The sequence below is a fragment of the Danio rerio genome, chromosome 9 (assembly GCF_049306965.1).
Source record: "Danio rerio strain Tuebingen ecotype United States chromosome 9, GRCz12tu, whole genome shotgun sequence".
In the NCBI taxonomy this organism is placed as follows: Eukaryota; Metazoa; Chordata; class Actinopteri; order Cypriniformes; family Danionidae; genus Danio; species Danio rerio.
The window spans coordinates 3,167,271-3,183,725 of record NC_133184.1 but is presented as its reverse complement, the minus strand read 5'-3'; the positions used below and the strand labels follow the sequence as shown (position 1 = coordinate 3,183,725).

Here is a 16,455-nt window from a genome sequence, read left to right as displayed (position 1 = left end):
AAAAAGTGATTTTTTTTCACAGTAATAGATTGAAAGATCAGAGAAATCCCATGCAGTATTATCAAGTGAATGCTTCACTTCTGATCTGCCAAACTGACCCCTTTATCTGATCCCCCTGCGCTATTTGTCTCCTAGGTCTTGTTTGTGTAATTCCAGTTTGTTATATTTGATTTACTGTATGTTTGTTTATCTTTTTTTCCGCATTCTTTGTAAAGTGTCCTTGAGCTCTGGAAAGGCGCTATATAAATAAAACATATTATTATTTATTATAAGTGGACAAAAGACTGTTTACCTTCAGCATTTTTATGGCTTATTTTTGAACTGGAACGTGTCTCTCGTTTACCTGTAATCTGGTCTAGCAAAATGTGTCTTATTACAGAGTAAACAGGGCAGCATCAGTCATGTTAAACTCACCGTCTCCCTCTGTAGTCATCCTTGCCTTTCTCATAGTAATCGTTTTAAACTAGCCTACGTATGGCGCGTGATAGCCTTGGTTGAAAAAGCCAGTGCACTGTCGGCAGCCAGTGCACTGTAGCACGCAGGCACGAAAAATAGCAACTCAGGCTCATTCTGAAACATAGTCTCATGGACAATTCTGGAGACCGCAAAATACATCCTGGGAGGTACTTATTTTTGCAGTTTTTGTTTTCGTGAATCCACGAGAGGCCGCTGTGTGCACTTTTTCGTATCTCAAATGTCTCTCGCGAGTGCCGTTCGCGCCTGCGCTGTTCTCGCGTGAACCCACTAGAGGCCGCTGTCGTCCGGCTAAATGACTGAATGATTGACTGGGCAACAAGCCAAACCGACTGACCCACCCTCCTCTTTCCTAAACCCAACCAGTTTCACGGATTGACCCGGCCACCCACTTACTTCCCTAAACCCTAAACAACTTACAAAAGCAGTCCAGAAAAAGAAAAGCCCTCGTCGGATTTTTACCACATTTTCAGATTTGACCACATTCTCACCCTGTTGTTCACTTGTTCATTTTATTTTTTGGATTCTGTTTTTGTCTTACATGATTTCTGGAACCGCTCTTCCCCGGACCCAAGCCCGGTCGTTGTCGTCTTGGTCAACTCTTTCTCTGCGTCTCAAATCCGCCGGCGTACACGACAAGCTAACCGGACAAACTGGTTGTGGTGGGAAAGCCATCCACACGGAGGTAAGCGGTCAGCCAGTGAGCACCAAAAGGAACGACGTCACACTGCCCCGTAGCGTTCGCTTAAAAAAATGAAATGCAGCCATACATACCTCCGGCTAGGAATTCGCGGTCTACAGAAATGTCCACAGGACTACGTTTTCAGAATAAACCAGGGTTGAAAAATAGACAGACTGCACCAAAAGGTGCTCAAATTGCGTAATGACAAGAAATCAAATAGATTGCACCACCAAACACATGAAAACGAAAGTAACGAGACTGATTAAAATGTAAGGAGTAGAGAGTACAGATATTTGTGTAAAAATGTAAGGAGTAGAAAGTTGTCAGAAAATAGTAGAGTACTGATACCAGAAAAATCTACTTAAGTAGAGTAACGAAGTATTTGTACTTAGTTACTTCCCATCTCTGAGCACCGCTAATGTAGACCATCATGATCAATGTCCTCCAGTCCATTATACATGTACAAGTGTGTGCACCTAGGCTCACAGCTGTCCACTGTCCTGGATGACAATGCGGTGTGTGGGTTTGCCCTCTTTACTGCCCATCTCACCAATCCTCCTAAGCACATTCATGCCCTCCCTGATGAAGCCGAACACCACATGAATGAAGTCCAGGTGCTCAGTGTTCTTCAGTGTGATGAAGAACCGTGAGCTGTTGGTATCTTTGCCGCAGTTGGCCATGGACAGCATGCCTGGCCCGGTGTGCCGCACCTCAAAGCTCTCATCCTCGAAATAATCCCCATAGATGGAGCGTCCGCCACGGCCGTTCTGATGGGTGATGTCACCGCCCTGAAACACGCAAACAACACATCAGCAGAAACTGAGACTGAGGAGCAGAACACATCCTAGCAGGCACACAACATCATAAGATGTTAATATTAGGTTTGATTTCGGTCATGACGTCAGATGGCCAAAATTCTGTCTAGCCAGAGTCTAAGGCCAACGTTATTTTATATTTCAAATAACGACATCAAATTACATTGATATTTGGTTGATTTTAGGTTGTGTTGGAAAGTAACCAAAATCCAACATCTGATAGATGTCATCAACCCAGGCTCATAGTGGAAACGTAGTCCCGCGGATGTTTCTGGAGACCGCGGAATATGTCCCGGCCGGTACGTACGGCTGCAGTTTTTGTTTTTGCGAATCAGCGAGAGGCCGCTGTTGTGCGCTTTTTCGCATCTCAAACGCCTCTCGCGAGTGCAGTTCTCGCCCGCGCTGTTCTCGCGTGAACCCACCAGAGGCCGCTGTCCGACTGACCTGATGATTGACTGCGCGACCGGCCAATAAGCTGACCCGCCCTCCTTCTTCCCTGAACCCAACCAATTTTACCGACTGACACGCCCGCCCGCTCGCTTCCCTAAACCCGAGCAACAGTTTACAAAAGCCGTCCAAAAAAAGAAAAGCCCTGATTTTTTTTTCTACCGCATTTTTGGATTTCACCGCGTTCTCACCCTGTTACGAAACTCGTTCACTTAATTTTTGGGATTCTGTTTTTGTCTTACCTGATCGCTGGAACCGCTCTTCCCCGGACTCGAAACCGATCGCCGTGGTCAACTCCTCTCTGCATCTCGAGCCTGCCGACGTACACGGTGAGCTGAGTGGACAAACGGGTTGCAGCGGGGAAGCCCTCCACAAGGAGGTAAGCAGTCGGCCGGCCGGCAAGCGCGATAGGGAACAGCGTCACACCGGCCCTTAGCGTTCGCTTGAAAAAAATAAACGCGGGACTACGTTTTCAGAATGAGCTTGGGTTGGATGTCATAGTGGTAACGTCCACACAATGTCAAGGTGTAACCTTATTCCAACAATGATAAGCCACAAAGGAAAGTGAGTTAATGAGTGAGGGTTTGTGTGTGTGCGTGTGTGTACTTACCTGACACATGAAGTCAGGGACTATCCTATGGAAGATGGAGCCTTTGTAGCCGAAACCTTTCTCTCCTGTACACAGAGCGCGGAAGTTCTCTGCTGTCTTGGGCACAATGTGAGCGAACAGCTCCATGATGATCCTCCCAGCATTCTCTCCATCCACAGATATGCTGAAGAACACCACGGGGTTGGAGTCTCGCGACAGTGTCTCTACCAGCAACGCGTGGCTCTGGCAGTCCATGAACACCCGTTTGAAGCTCTTCATCTGATCAGCAGTCCTAAACTTCACTGCCAGCTGCTTTGTCTTCCCATCACCCTCTGAGTGAGGAGACATACACACACAGTCATGTATAAACTATAAAAACCCATAAACTACACCCGAGATGCTGCGATTGGTCCACTGAACTAGCACGAGGGTATTATTCATGACATGTTTCCATCAGTTTATTAACAGATCACCTCATTGGATGAAACATACCTGCCTCAGCTGAGTTCATATATGAATGGTGTTTCCATCCAGAATTTCAACTTCCCGTATGTATGTGTGAAAGAGGAAACACATCTCGAGTAGGTGACTCCAGTGCTTGTTGTATGTCTGTTGAGATTTTGTAGTGTAGTGTGTGTGTGGCGGTGTGAATCTGTGTGCTACTAGAGAAGTTAGTGGTGGTGTTTGTGTAGTGTGAATGTGTGCGTCACTAGAGAAGTCAGTGGTGGTATGTGTTCGTAGCATAGCAAGGGTTGTGTGTAGCATGTGTGAGGTGGTAACGTGTGTGTACAGACATGTGAATGTATGTATATGTTACCGGAGTAGTCAATGGCTGTCCAGGTAAGGGAGTTGGCAGATGTGTTCATAGGGGTGAGCTGGCTACCCCTGCTGATGCTATGGTTGGCACACACCTTCAGCGACTGCTCGTGCCTCATCAGTACGTGGTAGCGCTTCTTCAGTGGGTGGAAGAAGATCTTGATGTTCCCAAAGCCACGGTCCTTCCACTGGTCATCCCAGTGGTACAACCTGGTTCTCTCCTTAAACAGGATCTCCTCGTCCTCCTCACCAGGATGCATCTGTGGGCCAGTGACAGGAGCTCAGTGAACATCAGCACTTCTGACTAAGGATGGGTAACAATAATCTGTTGTACAAAATTGTGTCAAGCAGGCTACAGATAAGCTTAAGGACAAATGGGACAGTTAACCATACTCGCTCTGTTCTCTCACAGACCCAGTTCAGCTTTGCTAATACGGTTCTGGGGGATCATAATAGTGGAATTGCTGTGATGCTTTCTAGCTGGGGGCAACAACCGCAAACCCAACTTACTTTATCAGGAACAAGCAATCAAACTGATTCACCCCGGCAAACTTTATACTAGATAAAGATGCGCTGGAATCAGTAGTTGATTGTAGTCACTTTATTAGGTACACCTGTCCAACTGCTTGTTAATGCAAATTTCCAATCAGCCAATCACATGGCAGCAACTCAACGCAATTAGGCATGTAGACATGGTCAAGACGATCTGCTGCAGTTCAAACCGAGCATCAGAATGGGGAAGAAAGGTGATTGAAGTGACTTTGAACGTGGCATGGTTGTTGGTGCCAGATGGGCTGGTCTGAGTATTTCAGAAACTGCTGATCTACTGGGATTTTAACCCATAACCATCTCTAGGGTTTACAGAGAATGGTACCAAAAATGAGAAAATATCCAGTGAGTGGCAGTTCTGTGGTCTCCTTACTTTATGCACCTACTTCTGTTGTACTTACAGGTATTTGTAGACTGCTGTTTGTCAAAACCAACAGGGTCAACAGTAATATAATTTTCAACATTATTTCATTTTTTTTTGCATCAAAATATAGAGAATAATATCAATAACAGTATAGATAAGAACCAGTATTGACAAAAATGTAAACAATGCCCGTCCCTACTTCTGTCAGAGGATCGATGGGGTCAAACTCTACCTCATTGTTGTCAGGAGCTTCATCATCACTTTTCTTCTTCTCTCCATCATTGTGTGCCTTTTCCGTTTGTGACGGAGCCCCTGCAAACACAGATGTGCCCATGTTTGACAAGGTGAAGATCGTATCTACTGGAATACACGTGCTCAGACACATAACGCACATACAGTGCATCTGGAGAGTATTCATAGAGCTTCACTTTTTCATGGGAAAACTAGGTTGCTGTTGTAAGTGGTGTTAGTGAGGCAAGCAGGGGCACTCAACCTGCGGTCTGTGTGAGTCCTAATGCCCCAGCATAGTGAAGAGGATGCCATACAGTGAGTGTGCCTTCGTATGAGACGTTAAACTTAGGTCCTGTTATTAAAAATCCCATGGCACGTCTCATAAAGATTAACCTCGTTGTCCTGCCCAAATTCCCTCCATCAGTCCTTACTCATCATGGCCTCCCATTTGTCCCATCCACTGAATTGGCTCTATCTCTGTGTCTTCACTCCACCAATAGCTGGTGTGTGGTGAGCAAACTAGCGCCATTGTCCTGTGGCTGCTGTCGCATCATGTAAGTCAGGGGTGTCCAAACTTTTTGGGCCGAGGGCCAGATGCAAAAAGACAAACGTTTTCGCGGGCCAAATTTTACATACATCACACAGACACGTATATATATATATATACAGTTGTAGTCAGAATTGTTAGCCCCCCTAAATTATTAGCCCCCGTTTATTTTTTCCCCAATTTCTGTTTAACGGAGAGAAGAATTTTTTTTTCACACATTTCTAAACATATTAGTTTTAGTAACTCATTTCTAATAACTGATTTATTTTATCTTTGCCATGATGACAGTAAATAATATTTGACTAGATATTTTTAAGACACTTCAATACAGCTTAAAGTGACATTTAAAGGCTTAACTAGGTTAATCAAGTTAACTAGTTAAGTTAAGGTAATTAGGCAAGTTATTTTATAACAATGGTTTGTTAAAGGGCCAATAATTTTGACCTTAAAATGGTTCATAAAAAAATTTAAACCGCTTTTTATTCAAGCCGAAATAAAACAAAAGTCTTTCTCCAGAAGAAAAAATATTATCAGACATACGGTAAAAATGTCCTTGCTCTGTTAAACATCATTTGGGAAATATTTAAAAAAGAAGAAATAAATCAAAGAGGGGCTAATAATTCAGACTTCAACTGTGTGTAGATAGATAGATAGATAGATAGATAGATAGATAGATAGATAGATAGATAGATAGATAGATAGATAGATAGATAGATAGATAGATAGATAGAGAGATAGATAGATAGATAGATAGATAGATAGATAGATAGATAGATAGATAGATAGATAGATAGATAGATAGATAGATAGATAGATAGATAGATAGATAGATCATAACAAGAACTGCTGCTTAATTGAATGCATGTAATAGCGACAATAGTGGTTATTTATTGAATTACGTTCATTTTTGTATAGCGGGCCAGATTCTATTGATATTTATAAAAAGCCTCGCGGGCCGCCACAAAACTGATTGCGGGCCGCAGATGGCCCGCGGGCCGTAGTTTGGACACGCCTGATGTAAGTGGATCCCCCCGGCATGATTGTGAAGCGCTTTGGGTGTATGGCCATACACAATAAATGTGCTATATAAATACACATTACTTACTTAATAATAAGGCTATGCACACACTATTCCAGGGGTGGCCAACCCTTTTCCTGGAGAGCCTCCTTCCTGCAGATTTCAGTTGCAACCCATATCAAACACACCTGCCTGTAATTATCACGTGGTGTTCAGGTCCTAATTAATTGGTTCAGGTGTGTTTGATATGGGTTGCAACTGAAATCTGCAGGAAGGTGGCTCTCCAGGAACAGGGTTGACCACCCCTGCACTATTCCTACACACATTACCATTCAAACTGCTGATTGGTGGCCTTTAATGCAAATATGTATATTTGTCGTTTATTATTAAATACCTATTATACATCATTTGCAAACTCTTTTTTTCCTGAATTAATATACATGTTTGTGCTTGAGTAAATTGTAATCTGTGTTTTGTTCTGTAAACTGTATTTCTTCTAAATTTGAAATTAAAATGTTGTCATTGAAGAGCATACAATGGAAATTTGGCAACAAATTACCATGTCAAAATAAGTAAGTAATTCATTGTTTACAGACATACATTTTTAGACAGCACAACAGCAATGGTTTAACTTTGGAACAGTGGTTCCTCACCCCCGGGCCATGGACCGGTACCGGTCTGTGTATCAGTTGGTCCTATCTTTTCCATGCACAAGTTCATTATTTCCAATGGAGGCACGCGGCTTGAGGGGTGCATACTAGGAGCATGACCTTCTAGGCGCACCCAGTTAAAAACAGCTAGAAGGCTAAAGTTTCAGAATGCTGAGAGCGTCACGTGACCAGAACTGACCGATTAGCTTTCTGTTTGTAAGGAATACACATTTCGGTAGTCTATCTCAAACATGGAACACCCAAACACTGCAATGGTTTAAATTTTTTTTCATAAATAAAACTTCTATCAGAGTTGCAGCAATGTTTTGTCAGGTTGTCATCATCTGAAAAAAAGGTTTGATGGTCACCTAATCTACGCACACCTCCCTCCCACCCCAACAACCGTGGTTCACAGTAAAGTTGTCAAGTGTTGAGTGGTTCGCGGTGCTAAAAAGGTTAGGAACCACTGCTTTAGAAGATGTAAGAAATTAAAATTTGAATGTTTTTGAAACAGACTTTATAACAAACCTTTGTAAAATAATACAAATATTCAAACAACAATAAATCCAATACATTTAGAGAAAATTTCTCTTAAACTTTTCCATGGCTGTATAATGCATTGATGCAAGACGCATTTATAAGAAAAAATATCTGTCGGACTCTTTACCTCGGCCAGACATCTTGTCAATGTCTTCTCTACAGAAATTCTCCAGTTTTTCTTTCATTTGAAACACAGACCTTCCAATGTCATCAAAAGGCTGCATAGAGCTGAAGTTAGGCACATCTGTAGATTCAGGAGGTTCAGAAAGAGACTGGAAACTCTATGAGAAGAAAATTAATTAAAAACATTTTTTATTCAAATTGTCTTGAAACATAACTTCCACTGTACACTGTAATAAGCAATCAGTAATTATTAATCAGACCGGTTCAAATATGGTCAATTATGAACGAGTTATAAATGACAATATAAAACCTTTTCTGTATATTTTTTACTCACCTAAGCCACATACCGACTATGTAGATATCAGTGAACAATGTAACTTGAATTGAAACAATGCTTTAAGGCACAGGTGTCAAACTCAGGTCCTATAGGGCCGCAGCTCTGCACAGTTTAGATCCAACCCTAATTAAACACACCTAATCAAACTAATTGAGTAATTCAGGTTTGTTTAAAACCTACTGGTAAGTGTGTTGAAGCAGAGCTGGAACTAAACCGTGCAGGGCTGCGGCCCTCCAGGAACTGAGTTTGATACCCCTGCGGGATTTGGCTTTACATAAAAAATTGGTGTTTGAAGTTCTCAGTTTACCAGTGGGTGTCAGTATTGTATGAAACTGAGGATGTTGTGGTCTTTGAGCTCCTGACAGCGAAATTTGGTATATTTCACAATTGACTTGATAATGACAGTTTAAAATGAATAATGAAATACATGTATTTTTTGAAGAAGAAAAAAATGAAATCTATTTTGTTGTATTAACTTTGGACATTTGAGGTAACCATATGTTTTAGTTATTACTATGGATCCATATACTATATGGATACTATATGGATACTTCTACTTCCAATGTTAATCCTACAAAACTCCTCTTTTGGTCAATTTGGTTTTTCAAAATGTCACATTACATCTCGAATTAGGCTTCTGCAGGGCCGGCCAGTGGCATAGGCAGTATGCTAAGGGCGCTGTACATCCAGGGGGCGCCAGAAATGAGCGGGGTCAAGTTGGTTTTGTTTTCAATATTCCTGACACACATTCAGTGATAGATGGCAATAACTCAAAAACCTCTTACCCTAAAAAGATCTAAAGTTTGTTTCCTACAAAAAGACAAAGCTGGTTATGTTTCACAGCTGTCTTTTTCCCTTTTTTTCGCTCGATATTGCGAGCACTGCTCCGTTTAGCCTGGGATAAGCGTTTAGCCGGGAGAGCTGAGCTTGCGCGGAGTGGAGCTCTCCGTAAGGGACCGTCGGAAAAGTGCTTCTTTTTTTCTATTTTTTTCTTTTTTTTTTTTTTTTGCTCTATCCTGCTTGTTTTATTTTAAACACAACTAATTTTCTCTTAAATGAGCACAACAGTTACTAAAGTAGTCGAATGCTTCATTCCTACATTCATTATAGATCTGTGCATTCTTACATTAACACCTCTGTCATCAAACAAAACACAATGAGAGATTCATTTGTTGCTCTTCACTAAATAACTATAGTAACTTTAATCAATATGCAAATACAATTAAAAGTTAAATAGATTTTATAGCTTTATTTAATTTCTGTATAGGCCATTGATTTTAATTGGTTAAACCTTTTATTTTATTGTCGATATTTTCTATTGTTTGCTATGTATTCTATCATTTGAAGCTATTTGTTGTCCCATATTTTAACATCCCAAAGTTGATAGATATGACATAACATTGCTAATCATTAAATAGCTATAGTGCTATCTGTTAGTTTTACATCAGCTAGTGTTATGGAAGGGCATAGATGTTTTGGAAAATAGTAATATTAATGTAACTACCCCATCATTCCTTCCTCAAGCAAATGTGTAAATGTTAGATCTATTCAGCAATAATGTTAATTGCATTGGCATATTTATCTGACATTTTCCCAGCTTGTAGGAGTTGATCAAAAAGCTGTTTAGTTTCTTATGACTTTACACTAGCAGTGGAATTTACTGCGATGTGACGGGGCGCCACCTGAAATCTTGCCTAGGGCGCCAAATTGGTTAGGGCCGGGCCTGGGCTTCTGGTACAACTGACAACACAACACTCTCACTTACTCAATTTCCTTCGGCTTAATCCTGCTTTATAAGGGGTCACCACACCTAAAACGAACCAGCAATTTCACCTTGCCCTCCCCATCGTTATTTCAGATGTTACCTTTAGGAAACCGATGTGATCCTCTGTGTGTGAAAGATGCTCCAGTTCAGCATCTTTCCTCTTCAGATCACAAATCTCCTGCTCCAGTTCCTTCATGAATCCTTCAGCTTGACTCACTGCAGCCTCTTCCTGATTTCTGATCAGTTGTGTCACCTCAGAGCGCCCTTTCTCAATAGAAAGGATGAGCTCATTGAAGATCCGTTCACTGTCCTCCACTGTTTTCTGCGCAGAAAGCTGCAACAACAAACATCACAATCAGTTCTTAGGCATGACTCCCACAACCTGAGAATCAAAGCAAACTTCGGTAACACTAAATGAGCACTGGAGGAGAATCCAGACTAAATCTCAAAACTCCCCCAAATCTCACCTTATGAGACTCTATAGCCTGTTCGAGCTCCTCAAGGTCTCTTTCTCTCTGATGGATTCTCTGCTGGAACTTAATCCTTCTTTCTTCCAAAACCACCTGTAGGGAAATCGAATAATGAGCTAGAGCTGTGACACATTTCTCATGATGTGAGATTTTTAAGCTTTAAAGAAATCCACAATCAGCAGTTGCTGTTGCTGTTGCGTGCGTGAAGTGTCCATCATTCCACACTTATTTTTAACGGTTGAATAAGTGCATCATCCTGGGCCCGGTTTTTCAAAAGGTTTAATCCGGATAAAATTGATCCAGATTTAGTAATCCTGTTTTTGCGATCCGTGATCAGGTAATCCAGCTTACTTTTTGAGCCAGTTTTTCAAAGCAACATCGGATTGGATCAATCTGATCCGGATAGGAACTTTTCAGGATCACTAAATCTGGATAACCAGAGCTCAAACAGGACAGGACATCACAATGTAGAACTATAGATATGTAAAGAGCGACAAGTAGAATAGCTAGTGTGGGGCCGATATAACTTTATTTTTATTTGAAATGAAAACTAAGAAAATTTGATAATTATTAAAATAATAATAATAATAATAATAAATAATAATAAAAACAAGAAAACCACCACCCCATCCTCCTCCAGCAGTCCGCTCATCTGAGACCTATAACACAAACACTGTACATTGAGGATATTTATAATAAGTTTCAAATATAGATGTAAATAAAAAAAAGACTGAATGTCAAAAACTCCACAATAATTTTAGACTTCCTCATCTGATGTGGAGAGACCAGCTTGCTGAGCAAAGCCTTTAGGAGGCGAATCTCTAGTCATTGGCCTTGGTTTGCTGCAGTTTGGTTAGAGTCAGTTGTTCCTCTGCCAGATGAAGCTGTGCTTCTGCCCTTTCAGTCTCTTTTTGCAATTGTTGAAAGTGATTTCAAAAATTAGCGATTGCCATTCTTTGCAATTTTTTTTTTTTTGTTATTCTGTAATCATTGCATGCATCACTAATAAATATTCTAAAAAGAAAAATATTTTCCATTGTGATGAATATATATATCAATTAGTGACAGAAAAAAATGTACTGTTTTTGGTCAATTTTGACAGCTGTTTGGGGGATTATTTTATGAGGCCAAACTCTTTCTACTTTGCTGTAGGCCTATACTGAAAGGCTGAATACGTTAAAGCCTATACTCACTATAGCCTGACGGATGAACAAATAAAATTAAAACCTTATGAATAAGTAGTATATCTCGTAAGACTCTGCATGATCCAAAAATAGTATTATTTAATACATTTTTAAAGTTTTCATTAAATTTTAGCCATGAAATCCACACTGAATCCACCCTTCTGATGGGATCAGTTTAATCCAGGTCTTATGGATCAAAGTGATCCAGATCCTACAAAAAATGTCTGAAAAATCCAAACTAAAGGTTTGATCCGGATCAAAACCAAGATTGGATTACGTGATCTAATCTGATTATATAATCCGTTTTTTCTTTAAAAAAAAACATTTTCAAGATTTGATCCAATCCCTTATCCAAAATCCTAGTGGATTACTTTTGAAAAACCGGGCCCTGGTGTTTAAAGTGGACGTATTCTTTTTAGAGTTTTCAGTATGAACAACTTACAAAATGGTGCAGAATAGTGCATGAGTATGCGATTTGAGATGCACCTTCTGGGCTCTATTTTGACAGTCCATCCGCAAAGTGCATATAGCGCAGGGCGCAAACGCTTTCAGGGTGTGTCAGAATCCACTTTTGCGAATATAAGGACGGAAAAATCCACTTTGCGCCGTGGCACATGGTCTAAAAGGGTAGAGTTTATTTTCTTAATGAGTTATAGGTGTGTTTTGAGAATAAACCAATCAGAGTCTCATCTCCCATTCCCTTTAAGACCCAGCTGCGTCGCCCCATGGCACATTTGCTATTTACATGATGTAAAGTAAGTGTAAGTGGAAAAACTGAGCATTTCACTAGCAAAACAAAAACAGTTAAACAGAGCATCTGCAGCGCGAGAATGAGAGATAAGGCATCTCATAATCTACTTTCACTTTCGCTCTCGTGGATAGGGAAACCTTGTACACACAGATATCCATTAACCTATAAATAATTAATTTAGTTTGTTAAGCGCAAATATCTGTTTTATAACTGTTTCTAAATTCAGTTCTAATTTCCAGCAAACAAATAAATGAACAATAATAACAAAATGTGCTCAAAAACCTGAGTTATATCCTAAAACACATGCTGTGCCCCATATGGTCTAAAACCTGACAGGTGGGCAAATCTAAGCTTGTTTTTAATAATCAAATATAAATATGGATATAATAAATAATACTGCTAATAATAATAACATTATACAAAAGCAAACTGAATGAACTGAAAAAGCCTCCCGAGATGAAGAAAGTAGGAAGGCAGTGGTTTTTATATTTATGTAGGCTAGAAAATAATATGTTTTGTAATATTTTAATAATTAGTTTACGTCCTATATATATCATTATTATATCCTATATATATCCTTAATATTTTAATTCTTTTTCATGTAAAGATATCTGCGTATTGCTCTACATCTTGTATGTATTAAGCAGTGTGTAAGCGAGGCGCAACTGCGCCGGACAATAGACAGGCTTTGCTCTGGTCTAAAGAACAGACTTTTATCGGTTCTAAAAATAGCAACGCGCCAAAACACGCCTGCCTTTTTAGACCAGAACGCCTATGGGCACACATATGAGCGTAAATGTATTTGCTATTTAAACAGCATGGCTTAAAATGTCAAAACAACTCTTGCGCGGAGCTGAAACTAGTAAATAACAATTATGTCGCGCCTTACGCCACATTGCACCAGGTGTATAATAGGGCCCTCTAGCTAAGGGGTGCAATAGTTTTTTGAGACCTCAGATTTTAGCCAAATATTTCTCCTTACCCAACAAACAATGGAAACCTTATTTATTTATTGTTTAGATAACACGTAAATCTTTACAAAAACTGACACTTATGACTAGGTTTGTGCTTCAGGGTCACAAACACCTTTCAGGTTCATACCTGTTTCGTTGTCCTCTCTGCTTCAGCTGCGACTGTATCGTGGTTTTTGTGATCGTCCATCGTACACAGGTAACAAATGCACTCTTCATCCGTGTGACAGAAGATTTCCAGTGCTTTATTGTGTTTTGGGCAGATCATCTCCTCGAGTCGTCCTGTAGCATCTATCAGATTGTGCCTCTTACCTTTGAAGAAATTCTCGTGTTGCTGGAGGTGATTTTGACAGTAGGAGTTCAGACACACCAGGCAGGACTTGACAGCTTTTTGTTTTCTTCCAGAGCAAACGTCACACTTCACATCTCCAAGTCCAGCAGGAACAGAAGCTTGGAGTTTAGTCTTCTGGAGTTGCTCCACTAATTCAGCAAGAATGGAGTTTTTATTTAAAGCAGGTCTTGGACTGAATGTTTGTCTGCATTGAGGGCAGCTGTAGACTCCCTTCTCGTCCTCCTGATCCCAGCAATCTGTAACACAGCTCATACAGTAACTGTGTCCACACGGAATGGCCACCGGATCCTTTAGTAGATCCAGACATACAGGACAGATGAACTAGTCTTGAGAAAAACCAACTTCTGCCATTTCGCTGTATTTACACTGCTGTATTTACACATGCTGTATTTTCACTTTCTCTAAAAAGCTGAAACAACTTCCTGGTTCTGTGACTGAGGCGGGAGGGAATGTGTTCAAAACAGCTATTTACTGCAGTCACAGATCTTCCACTAGATGTCAGAGTGACAAAGATCAAACTCCACAGCAAACATTTTAGTTTGTCTCTCACTGTGTTCCATTCAGAAGGACTCATCCCTGTGCCCTAATCCAGGGGTAGCCAATCTCACTTGACGAGCCACTGTATTAGTTTAGCTCCCACAAGTCTGTTGAGGCAAGCTGGAGCTAAATTCTCCATTTTTGCATTTTGAAATTGCGGCAACAGCTCGAGGTTTGTAGCCCACAGCATTTTGTTGCAATGGTTACGTTTCTAATCCTAAATTTCCGGGTTTTTTCTCTCACCACAGCCTCGCTTTCGTGTTTTAAAATGGCGGCCTGGTGACATGTTTCCAGCTTTCTTCAATAAATCTTCTTTTGTGTTCCTGTAAAAGTGCATTTCCTCTGTTTTAAAGACTTCCATAAAGGAGGTGAAGAAGATTTCTATTCTCTCTGTATGAAGTATTTTCTAAGTGTAAAGCAGTTAATTTTCTTTTCACAAAATGTATGTAGGGTTTGCAGCAAACATGCCAGCCTGTGTTAAAAATACAGTGATATGTCTGTGTAAGATATGTATGCCTGCAAAGGAGCAACAGTAGGAGAAGGCTGAGTGACTGATTGTGTAGAATAACTGAATATGTAAAGCACTGATCATATATGTATGAAGCTATATGTGTCAGAAGTTAGAATGAGTAACATATTATCAAGTTATTATCCTATCATAACAATGTATGTAAACACTTAGTTCCTTTGCATAAGTTGCATCTATACTTTGCTGACACAGACCTGTAACATCTCTGTTGACATGAGCTAGTGGGCTGAGAGCCAAGTATAGCAGGACCCCTTAGACCAGGGGTCGGCAACCCAAAATGTTGAAAGAGCCATATTGGACCAAAAAAACCAAAAAACAAATATGTCTGGAGCCGCAAAAAATGTAAAGCCTTATATAACCTTATAATGAAGGAAACACATGCTGTATGTATCTATATTAGCTATATTAGCCTACTATAAAAATGACTAAGTTGGCTAAAAATACATAATGAGCCTTCACGATTAAATAGCCACTGAAATCAGGTGGTTGGTGTTTATTTACACAGCACAGCCTCTGGTCTTTCAGTGGTATTAATTTGATCATTTCTTCTTGCGGCCCATCGGACTTCACATACCTGCGCGTTTAATAGCGGTCACATCACAGGCAATTGAGTATGCGGGCACTGAATTAATGTCCTTGGTTTGCTGATCGGTGATGTTACCTGCCATTTTAATAGCCCTTTCCTTTACTGTCGTAGCGGAGAGAGGTATGTCTTTAATTTTTTGTATTATCTTGGTTTTGTTTTTGAAGTCTGCAAATAGGTGTTCTAATATTTTGATGAATGACTCCTTCATGTAGTCACCATCTGTGAACGGTTTTCCGTGCTTTATTATCTCCCGGTTTGTTTACAACAGCCACCTGCCTGGCATCCCACCCTGCTGATAGAAAGGTGTGTCGCAGGCTATGACGCAAATCTTCGCTAACAGAAATGTTGAAATTAAATATTAATTCTACACACTTTTACAGCATTTGAAAACGTTAAAATGTTTGTCCTCCTATATAAATCATATTAAAACAAAAAAATATATTAACCTCCCCCACCTTTTTCCATTTTCAAACATTTTTTAAAAAGCTCCAGGGAGCCACAAGGGCAACGTTAAAGAGCCGCGAGTTGCTGACCCCTGCCTTAGACTAAAAACCTATTCAAAAATGGTCAAGAGTTAAAAAGAGACCCAAAGGGGTGTGTCATAAAAACATGTATAAAGATTTTGGAAACACACTGAAAGTTTAGAAGGAGCAGGAGGAGAATGCTATGAGGTCTGCTCTGCTCTGCTCTTTCTCGGCTTTATTATGAAGAATAAAGTCTATTTTTTGATATTCAAAACCTCCGGTCTGATCATTTCTAATTAATAAGAAGTCGAATTTACGACAGAGGCCGAAAAAACTTTAATGGATTTCAATGTGGTCATGTTATTGGCCCATGAACATTTCCTGCTTGTTATCAAACTATTTCATAACTGTAACAAGAGGCAATTTAAGCTTAGCTTAATGATAGAGCTATCATAACATTATCTATCAATATGTGACTCTTTTCGGATTCTCAGAAGCTGTAGAAATTAAAAAATGTAAAACAGGAAATATGTTGGGACCAATATTTTTGTTTACATCCTACAAAATGGTCTACACTAACATGAAATAAAAAAAAGATAATGCAAATTGTTGATCTTTTATTTGTAAAGGTTACAAACTTGATTTTCAGGTCCTTTACTTGTTT

At 40.1% G+C, this 16,455-nt stretch overlaps 1 long non-coding RNA gene and 1 pseudogene across 2 annotated transcripts; one reads left to right on the top strand and one right to left on the bottom strand.

Annotated features, from left to right (window-relative positions):
- Nucleotides 1-1,630: 1,630 nt before the first annotated feature.
- Nucleotides 1,631-14,042, bottom strand: ftr52p (finTRIM family, member 52, pseudogene; annotated as a pseudogene). Its single transcript, NR_137200.1, has 8 exons — nt 13,454-14,042; nt 10,415-10,510; nt 10,048-10,281; nt 7,850-8,003; nt 4,969-5,048; nt 3,825-4,083; nt 3,029-3,339; nt 1,631-1,944 (listed from the first exon to the last, which is right to left on the bottom strand). The product of NR_137200.1 is annotated as a finTRIM family, member 52, pseudogene (transcript).
- Nucleotides 13,420-14,791, top strand: LOC141376052 (uncharacterized). Its single transcript, XR_012385133.1, has 2 exons — nt 13,420-14,384; nt 14,461-14,791. It is a non-coding gene; the product is annotated as an uncharacterized lncRNA (long non-coding RNA).
- The last annotated feature ends 1,664 nt before the right edge of the window (nt 14,792-16,455 follow it).